Raw genomic sequence first — 11,133 nt, 5'->3', positions numbered from 1 at the left:
GCCCCATTCATTTCCATAATAGGAAAAATTACTATGGAAGTGAATGGGGCTTTTGAACGGTTTAGTTATAAACATCCCTTAAAATATCTACCTTCATGTTTATCAGAAAAAAATACATTTATACAGGTTTGTAACAACATGAGAGGGAGTAAATTATGACAGAATTTTCATTTTTGGATGGACTTTTTCCACATTAATAGTCCGCAGAAAACCTTTTCATTTATTTACATTATTTTGTCCCACCCATAACTAATATATTTTATAATTACCTTATTCACACAATAGAAATACAACTATTTTTAGCATTTTTAGAAGCAGATTAGACATGACGTGTTAACATTCCATTTGAAGCCATTTTAAACTGTGTTACTATGATGCATATTATTATTTATAAACAGTACAGAAATAAGAAATACATGATGGAATATTTGTATTGTTAAAATATATTTATAACACCACAGGAGCTAAAATAAAAAAACTAAACGTTGATTCAAATGCTGAAATACAATAAAGAAATGGTGACCAGTCACAGCATGTTGGTATTTATTTTAACTTACACTTATTAAATGTCTTTTCCAGGTGCTTTGGATTAAATCACATATTGACATTCAGCACTTGTACACACTGTTAGACTTTTTATTGTATATATGCGGTAACTCACTGGCAACGTGTATATATGCGGTAACTGTAACTGCCCCATTACAGTACCATAACTGTACATGTTTTTTACAGTATGATGCCTTTACTGCAGTTCCATTTTACAGTATAACACCCTTACTGTAACCTAGTTTTAAAAAATATACTGCCTTGAAGGGGAATCAAACCGGTGTCGTAGGTTTGTAACACTACCACGGTGCCACAGAGTCACTTGATGAAAGTTAGCTACTCGCTACACTCCCCAAGTAGCCTCTCCCAACACTCCGAGGAGCAAAATCTTGGCGTCACTAGTATTTTGAAATCTTGAGGATCGTATTCAAATCTGACGGTCAAGCATTTATCAATAATCTCTTTCTTGTTTCTATCTACAATTCTCAATAAATTATTTACACTGCTGGAGAACAATTCACATTTTGAAATTTGCTTTACTGCTAAAAGCATAACAAATAAAATGTATTTCATTTCATAATATTTTATTTTTCGATTTTATATGCTTTTATAACACAGTTTTATTCAACTACAGTAGCAATACTGCTGTTGTTTTACATCAGTCTACCGCAAATTCAAAACATACAGTAGATCACTGTAAATTAAATGTTAATACCCATAATGCAATGCATATTACAGTAATGAACTGGAAAAGAAAATGATGGTATTTTACTGGGCATTTTGTGGTAAGTAACTGTAGAAATTACTCTAACAGTGCAGGTAAGATACAACAAAATATTCTCTCACCAAAGTATTATAGTGTGCATAAAAGTAAAGAAATCATCCACTTCTGAGGTACAGTAGTGGTGGAAAAATTATCAAAAATTATGACTAAATCTGCAAAGTACTATTTGTGTTTTCATATAAATATGTTCATTCAAAGTTTAATCTATATTGCATTATCAATGCCTACAGACTCTTTAAAACACACACACACACAAATAGCCCTAAACTGATTCAGTCCATTCTTATAGTGGCCTTGCTGCTAGATAAAGCCTATGAGCATGGAAATGATTGATGTGAAATATGCCCTCCTCATTGACTGGCTGAACTCCATTTTCTGCTCCTAATACAGAAATCACTCCAGGTCTGTGGCATAATGATTTACGATGAATCTGTGTCAATGTTGAACTCACAAACCCCACCTAATCCATCTTGCAGAGACCCTCCTCGCTGCAGAGAAATGCTGCATTCTCCATTTATAAGTGTTGAATCTATTACCCCACTGATTGGTAATAACTTTTGGCCTTTTGCGCCCCTCAGATGGTAATTACTGAGATACTGATGCTCTTTGAGACCCTGCGCTAAAGGTAAATTCAGCATCAGTGGGGCTTAGCTGACCCAAAGTTACTGGTTTGAAACTTAAAGTTACCAGTTTGAAGCCAAAATCAGACATTTATTTCTAAATGTTTCCTGTTGTTTTCTTCAGGGAAAAGTGTGTTGCTTTCCTGTGTATTACGGGCTGACACAGCTGACAAACATTTATCTTGTGTTAAATCATGCACTTCTGAGGCGAATAAGGAACTGAAGTCGCAGGGAGTGTATCGAAACCGTCGTGTCACTGTTGTGTCAGCAAAGCATCCATCAGAGTCACATTTCACAGGATTGGGGAAACGTCTCCATTGACTTCATCTGTTTGTAGCAGCATGCCCGATTGCTGAAACCCTGCCAAATCACACTGGGTAATCCCGCTCGACGGTGTCCCTCCGAACGCCAGGGTTCACGGTGCGTGCATGCAGCAAAAACGCCTGTCACTGCGACAACAGCGCTGACAAAAAGTCACCTACCGTGATTTGGTAAACATTCGAGCTATCACAGCAGGCGCAGATGCATGGCTACACTGTTAGACTTAACTGTAATTTCTACAGTTACTTACCACAAAATGCTCAGTAAAATACCATCATTTTCTTTTCCAGTTCATTACTGTAATATGCATTGCACTGTAAAAAATCCGTAGAAATTTCAATGTTATTGCAGCTGGGTTGCCGGTAATTTACCGTAGATTTACATTTATGTTATTTACTGGCAAGAGTTTGTTCAAAGTTAAATCAATTTTAAATATTAACAAGTCTTTATCTTTACAGAATAACACTATACAATAACAGCCTCATGGAAAGCATTCTGGGAATCAGAAATCATCATCAACCTTTTTCTGTTTTTTGCTTCAGATTTTGTTTCCTGAATGTTTTGCTTGATGCGGTTTTTTTAGTTTTACTCTGTAAAGACAAAGACTTGTAAATGTTTAATGTTCATTTAACTTTGAACAAACTCTTGCCACTAAATAACATAAATGTAAATCTACGGTAAATTACCGGCAAACCAGCTGCAATTTCTACGGAATTTTTTTACAGTGTGCATTATGGGTATTAACATTTAATTCACAGTGATTTACTGTATGTTTTGAATTTGCGGTAGACTGCTGTAAAACAACAGCAGTAGTCTACTGTAGTTGAATAAAATAGTGTTATAAAAGCATATAAAAGGGAAAAATAAAATATATCTATGAAATGAAATACATTTTATTTGTTATGCTTTTAGCAGTGAAGCAAATTTCAAAATTTGAATTGTTTTTCAGCAGTGTAAATAATTTATTGAGAATTGTAGATAGAAATAAGAAAGAGATTATGGATAAATGCGTGACCGTCAGATTTGAATTTGACCTCAAGACTTCAAAACACTAGTGATGCATAAAGTGACTCTGTGGCACTGTGGTAGTGTTATGGACCTATGACATGGGTGACCCGGGTTCAATTCCCCTTCAAGGCTATTTTTTTTAAATATTTTTTGTTACAGTAAGGGTATTATACTGTAAAATGGAACTGCGGTAAAGGCATTATACTGTAAAAAACATGTACAGTTATGGTACTGTAATGGGGCAGTAATGAAATGAAATACATGGTACTGTAATGGGGCAGTTACAATAAAAAGTCTAACAGTGTATCTAACAGAGAAAAAGAAACACTACACTCTAAACAATTTGCTGTAATTTTGCAGCTGGTTGCCAGTAACTTACTGTAGAAGATAAAGTCAAAAAATGTTTCATGTTCATTTAACTTTGAACAAAATGTTGCCAGTACATAACATAAATGTAAAATCTACAGTAAGTTACTGGCAGCTAGTTGCCAGTAATACCCATTAATACTGTAATTTCTACAGACATTTTTTACAGTGTACTTATCCTCAGTTTTCCAGCATTTGCCAAACACAGGAAGCTTGGCACTTTTTTAAGAAAGTTATAGGCCGACGCAGTGCCCACCTGAAGTTGTTCTCCGAATAGCTCTAACACTGCAAAGTAATTACCATATGAATAACTGAATACACAAAGATTTTGTGCGAACATTTATGTCATATACTCACACACCAAGAACCGCCTAGTGAAGTTACAAAGGTGTTTTGTGCCGGCTTGATGTAAGATACCCACTTTGAAGTTGGCGATTTCCTTTACTCCTAGATTGGCTTCGGAAAGAAAACCGTGGCACTCAATTATACCTGTTATTCATCAAGGAGAACAAATTGCTCCGAGCAGCCAGGCAAGCGGAGAGGGTTACCTGTAGCTCACAAAAAGGTGCGGGAGGCCCCTCACGGAGCGTCACGTCTCGGCTCTCTGTGTTCGTACCATTTGGTTTTTGTTATGGAATTAAAATTTCACACCAAATGGGTAGAAGGAAACGTGGTGGAATAGGAAACCTGTAATTAGCACTAATGAGCTTATTCTCAGGCTCTGTGATTGGAATAAAAATGGCAGACTTACCGATTCTTTTCCCATCTCGACTTTAATGGCCGGCAAAAGAAAGGTGTCACTTTGAACTGCGGCGCAGCCACAATGCACATCGGTAACTGATCAAATCTTCAAAGAAAACTCGCCGCTGAATGAAATGTACTTAATAAGTCCCGCTTTGAACCCCCCCTGCTTCTCAAGCAGACCGTGAAAACTGGACGAACCTCGACGACCTGGATGATTAATGGCGTATGGCGTTATTTTTACAGTTTTGTTCGCTTTTTGTGTAGGTCACCATGCTAAAGGCTTTTGTCGTATATTTTGTCAGAGGGGAGATGTTGTTTTAGTGGCGGGAGATTATCAGGGCAGCACAAGGGTGGCACGGATAAACAAACTCATTAAAACAACAGGGCTGGTGATTAACAACGTGTAATTGCTTTGATAGAAACAAAAACAAACACCATTTATAGCATAGACATTTAAAAGAGATGTAAAGCTACCACACATCTGGAGCGACTGAAATATGCAGGTGTAATCAGTAGCAAATGTCCGCTCAAACATGTCTCGGGTTCATAAATATGTATCTCTAAAAATAAAAGGAATGCTGTTTGTTCTAGGTCTGGCAGTTGTTAGGTAACTAATAACATACTTTAAAGTAAAAGACCATCAGCCTGGAAAACCGTGTGCCGCTGTGCTGCTGTACATGTGAGCAGCTGGAAAACGTCTAACAGGTTGTGAATGAAGAAGGCAGAGATCAAGGTTCTGGCCCACATGCAGCCAATTTGACCCTGTTGACACTCCGCTAAGAACCCAAAATACACGTCAAATTATCCAGTCTGTCGTAATACAGCAGGATTGCTTTTAAAGGCGTGGGTGTTCATGTAAATTAAAAGAGGGAGTGTAGAGCGCAGAAGACATACTTTCTGGAAAGGCATGTACAACCACAAACATCACATTAAGGAATACTGTAATACTGTACTGTAGTGTATACCAATTCAGAATAAAAAGGTGGTAGCAGAAATACACAACCCTTGTAGTGCTATCTTTGTAGTCCTATTTGATCAAACACTTAACAGAAAAGGCCAAATATTGTTATTTACTCAAAAATGATCTTGTACATGCTGACAAAAATGTATCTCTTAAATGCACTGCAAGCTCCTTTGGATATAAGTGTCTGCCCAGTGCATAGCCTATGTACACATGTAAAAAATAAAATAAAATATAAACAAATAATTAAATCATGGACAGAGGTATTGCACGTTCCAAACAATTTTAACATTGATATCTACACTTTACACAAAGGGTGCATCATAGGGAGGAAACCTACATGAACCGGGTAACTTAATCCGACCAAATTTAGATGTGTCAAAACAACTTGATTAAATCATTTGTGGTTAATTACTAGCAAACAAAAGCACACACTAGCATGATGAATGTGCTAAAACAGATTGAAGAGAGAAGTACACAACAGTGGAATTGCTTTCTAATCGAAGCAACATTCAAAATCATTCATCATTATATTACACTATGTCTTCAACCTAAACAAAGCCTCTACTCATTTGCACTTTGACCAATTTAAAAACACCAAGAACACAATTTTTTTTAAATAGCAGCATAACAGAATATCAAATATTAATAAGTCCGCAATGCAGCACAATGCGCGACACAAGTGTTTTTTGCTAGTTTCAGCCCAGCGCAGTTATCATTTTCACGTCCATCGTCAAGCAAATCCATTTGTGCCCATTTGTACGCCCATGGATGTGTTGACTTGAAAACGAAGTGTGTTCAAGCGCATTTTGATGCAACTAAAACAGACTATGCCATTGATCAACTAAAACCTGGTCTAAAGTATAAAGTCAATGGCGCAATATTGTTTTTTAAGGAAGCGTTAGTAATATGCACCTAGAAATGGGACGACAATGCGTGTTTGCTTATTACACATAATGAATGCACAGCAACATACAAACGTTTTTAAAGATGACAAATAAGGATTAAAATGTAAAGATTATTATTGAGTATCTTGGACATGAATAAGGGCGGTTTACAGGATTTTAGAAGCATGAAGCTGAGATCAGCTGGCAGAAGATCTGCTTCACCTGTAGCTTGGAAAGATTTTTTGTTTTAAAAAATTGCAAATATACAGTATATTGTATTTATTTATATATATTTTTAAATGCTACCCCATGGATTTATTGTATGATGATTTGTACCTCTGGATATGTGAGATAATATTTTTCAAAACACTCACAGCGCTGTCCCAGTATTTGTAAATTCTTTATCTACTGTTTGTTATGAATATTTTTAATTATGCTTATTTTATTTTATTTTTTCATATTTGTAAATTATTATTATGTACCCATGACCAGTGTTGGGGGTAACTGTCAGGACTCTGCCATAAGAGTCTTGTTTTATATTTGTGTTTTATCGTGATGGCAGGGTTCTGACAGCCTCATGTTCTATGTGGAGGTTCATAGCCTTGTATATTGGGTCATGTGCCTCTGGCGTCCCGTTTCTAGTACCCGCCCCTTTGTTCTCCATGTTAATTATTCATCATCAGTTTATCCCACTCACCTGTGTTGCCCTCGTTATCTTGTTTGTTTTTTTCCCTATTTAATCTCCTCTTGTCTCTTGTCTTGTGCTGTTTCATTGTGTTCAGATGTGTTATGTTTTTGCAGTCTTCATTGTTTATGCAGTTTAATGTTTCATCAGAGTCTTGTAAATCATGTTATGTCAGTGTGTTGTAATTATCATGTTTTATGTAGTTTTGCCCCCATGTGGGCTTTTGTTTTCTTGTTTTATGCCAATAAATGTTCTATGTTCACTTCCCCAACATCGTTTGCGCTTGGGTTCTCTTGTCCTGCGTCACAACCCTGACAGTAACGCATTACAAGTATGCATTGCGTAATAATATTACTTTTTTATGATGTAACGACTCAGTAACGCAATACTTTTGAGTATATTTGAGTTACTTTTTAAAGAAAGTAATGGAAGTTACTTTTCAGTTTAATTAATTTGATGTAAAAAAACAATGTACTGCATTAAACTGAAAGTATTAACGTAGATTTACGAACTCTATGCATGCGCTCCTGAGCTGGAACAGTTTCAGTAATTTTTGCGATGTAAGTATGCAATTTCTGAATGCAGAACTTCTCAGTTATAAAAGCCACCTGCAAGGCCTGAAAGAGATCAAGCCTCAGCCAAGTAAAAAAAAGTAACGCAAAAGTATTGTAAGCATGACTTTCCATGAAAAGTAACTAAGTAACGCAATAAGTTACTTTTTTGGGGAGTAACTTACTTTTAAGAGTAATGCATTACAATATTAACTTTCCCCAACACTGCCCATGACAATGCTGTCAAAAAGATTTACATAGGTTTGTGATAATGACTAAAAACTCTGTCTGATGATGCCGATGTTACTTTGTAAAGAAGAACGTCTCGATTACGTATGTAACCCTCGTTCCCTGAAGGAGGGAACGGAGACGTCACGTCGTGACCGACGAATTGGGAACTCGCTTAGAGAGACCAATCTGCTTCGAATACTACTAAAACGCCAATGAACTTGGCATTGAGATATTTGCATAATGCTGGCGCCGCCCCGCCAGGTGCGTATATAAGCCCCAGGTGCAAATATAGAAATCAGCTTCTTTTTCGCTGAGAAAGCCGGAAAGTGTGACCGGCCGATAAACAGCAGGGAGCAGCCCTGTGGCGACGGGACGTGACGTCTCCGTTCCCTCCTTCAGGGAACGAGGGTTACATACGTAACCGAGACGTTCCCTTTCAGTCGGTCACTACGACGTCACGTCGTGACCGACGAATTGGGAATCCCTACCAAAACGCCACTGAGGGCTGACCTCTTCCAGTGTCTGCGTAAAGCCCTCCGGTTCCACTTAAGGATAAGGAGAATTAGGTTTTAAGGCAGAAGGCCGGGCACTAGATGTTCCTTTAACCCACAGTAGTGCCAGCGACTGGGAAGCGCCCTATCTGAGCGGTATAGGGACGCTGCGGAAGCCACCGCCCCGTTAAGGGCTATTGGTGGGCGAAAGTCAACCGTAGTTGAGGTATAAATGACAGCCGTGGCTGTGTAAGCAAAGCAGTGCTTTGCTGAGGGAAACGTGGGCTAGTAGGATTAACCCCACGGAAAAATACTCACAAAGGAACCCGGTGGGACGCAATGTGGATGCCCGAGCCAAACACAGGTTCGCGAGGGTGCAGCTAGTGAGAGGCTGGCAGCGGATGCTCCGCAACATCAGGCTGCCAAGGCAGCGGAGGAAGGCAAAACAAATTATTACGCGTTTTTGCCTCGATGGCCTTCCATACTGAGCTCAGTTTGGAGCAGCAGTCGGAGGCTGCAAGCCGACCTGCGAGCCTGTTCTCTGTGCTTCCCCTAACGAGGAAAGAACACGAGAGGAGACAGGCTCGACACGAACACTGTAAAATCTAGTGAATGTATTAGGTGTCGCCCAACCAGCAGCTCTGCAGATGTCTGTTAGCGAGGAACCACGAGCGAGTGCCCAAGATGAGGCAACACTTCTAGTAGAGTGAGCTCTCAAATTAAATGGACAAGGAATGCCCTGCAGATTATAAGCAAGGGCGATAGTATCAACTATCCAATGAGACATCCTCTGCTTAGTGACAGCTTTCCCTCTCTGCTGACCACCATAACAAACAAAGAGCTGATCTGAGGTCCTAAGGCTTTGTGTGCGATCCACGTAGATGCGTAACGCTCGTACGGGGCATAATAAAGCCATGGTCGGGTCTGCCGTCTCCGCGGGCAGAGCTTGTAGGCTCACCACTTGATCTCTGAAGGGAGTGGTGGGCACTTTGGGCACGTAGCCTGGTCTGGGTCTCAATGTAACACTCGAGACAGCAGGGCCAAACTGAAGGCACGAATCGTCGATAGAGAATGCATGAAGGTCACCTACCCTCTTAACAGAGGCCAATGCGAGTAGGGTCAGAGTTTTCATTGATAAAAACTTCAGACTCACAGACTGCAAAGGCTCGAATGGGTTTCCCTGCAGGGCTTTCAGCACCATGGACAGGTCCCAAGGAGGAATAGAGGGAGGGCGCGAGGGGTTTAGCCTACGAGCGCCTCTTAAAAACGTAATAACTAAGTTGTGCTGGCCGACTGATCTGCCGTTAATAAGTGAGTGATGAGCAGAAATAGCAGCGATATCAACTTTAATGGTGCAGGGTGACAGCCTACCATCTAACCGGTGTTGAAGGTATGAAAGCACAACATTAATGGGGCATTCTCGAGGGTCCTCGCGTTGCGAAGAGCACCAATCGACGAAAAGGTTCCACTTAAGCGCGTAAGCCCGTCTTGTGGACGGAGCTCGAGCCGCGGCGATGGTGTTAGATATCGCTTGCGATAAATCACCTAAACCTTGTGCGCGCTCAACGACCATACGTGGAGATCCCATAGGTCGGGGCGCGGGTGCCATAATGTGCCCCCTCCTTGAGAAAGAAGGTCCTTCCTCAGGGGAATCCGCCAGGGAGGGGCTGTCGCGAGGAGCATTAGTTCTGGAAACCAATTCCTGGCCGTCCAGTAAGGAGCGACCAGAAGAAGGCTCTCCTCGTCCTGCCTGACTTTGCACAGCGTCTGTGCGATTAAACTCACTGGTGGAAACGCGTATTTGCGCATCCCCCGCGGCCAGCTGTGTGTCAGCGCATCCACGCCGAGGCTGCCCTCGGTTAGTGAATAAAACAGGCGACAGTGGGTATCGTCTGGCGACGCAAACAGATCTATCTGCGCACGACCGAACTTCTTCCAAATTAGCTGTACCGTCTGGGGGTGGAGTCGCCATTCTCCGGGGCGCGCAGCTCGGGAAAGCGCGTCTGCCGCTGTATTGAGCGAACCCGGAATATGAATGGCACGAAGGGACCTCAGATGCTTCTGACTCCAAAGGAGGAGATGACGGGCGAGATGCGACATGTGACGAGAGCGCAAACCGCCTTGACGGTTGATATACGCAACGATCGCAGTGTTGTCGGTGCGTACTAGTACATCCTTCCCTCGCAGCTCCGTAGCAAAGCGTACGAGTCCCAGATATACAGCCCACAACTCGCGGCAATTGATATGCCAGTGCAGCTGGGGTGCTGTCCACACCCCCGAAGCTGCAAGCCCGTTGTACGTGGCTCCCCACCCCGTGTTGGATGCATCTGTGTGTACAACAGCATGCCAATAAATCTGTCTCATGGACACCCCTGCTCTTAGAAACGCAGGGTCTAACCACGGGGTGAATGTTAGACGACACGCAGGTGTAATGGTTACACGGTGAATGCCGGCGCGCCACGCTCTCCTCGGGACTCGATCGTGAAGCCAACGCTGAAGCGGTCTCATATGGAGCAGCCCGAGCGGTGTCACGGCCGCGGCTGCTGCCATATTTCCCAGGAGCTTCTGAAATTGTTTCAGAGGGACCGCGTCCTTCCCTCGGAAAGAACCAAGGCAAGTCAGAATTGATTGGACGCGCGCTTCTGTTAAACGTGCTGATAAATCGATCGAGTCCAGTTCCATCCCGAGAAAAGAGATCCTCTGCGTGGGGCAGAGTTTGCTCTTTTCCCAGTTGACCCGAAGACCCAGACGGGCGAGATGCTGAAGCGTTAAGTCTCTGTGCTCGTAAAGCGTCCGCCGAGAATGCGCTATTATAAGCCAATCGTCGAGGTAAGCCAAAATGCGAACACCGCTCTCTCTCAGGGGCTTTAACGCCGCTTCCACTACTTTGTGAATACACGGGGAGAGAGAGACAACCTGAATGGTAGTACTTTGTACT

This window comes from Misgurnus anguillicaudatus, chromosome 1 (assembly GCF_027580225.2).
Source record: "Misgurnus anguillicaudatus chromosome 1, ASM2758022v2, whole genome shotgun sequence".
In the NCBI taxonomy this organism is placed as follows: Eukaryota; Metazoa; Chordata; class Actinopteri; order Cypriniformes; family Cobitidae; genus Misgurnus; species Misgurnus anguillicaudatus.
This window is presented reverse-complemented; position numbering follows the sequence as displayed.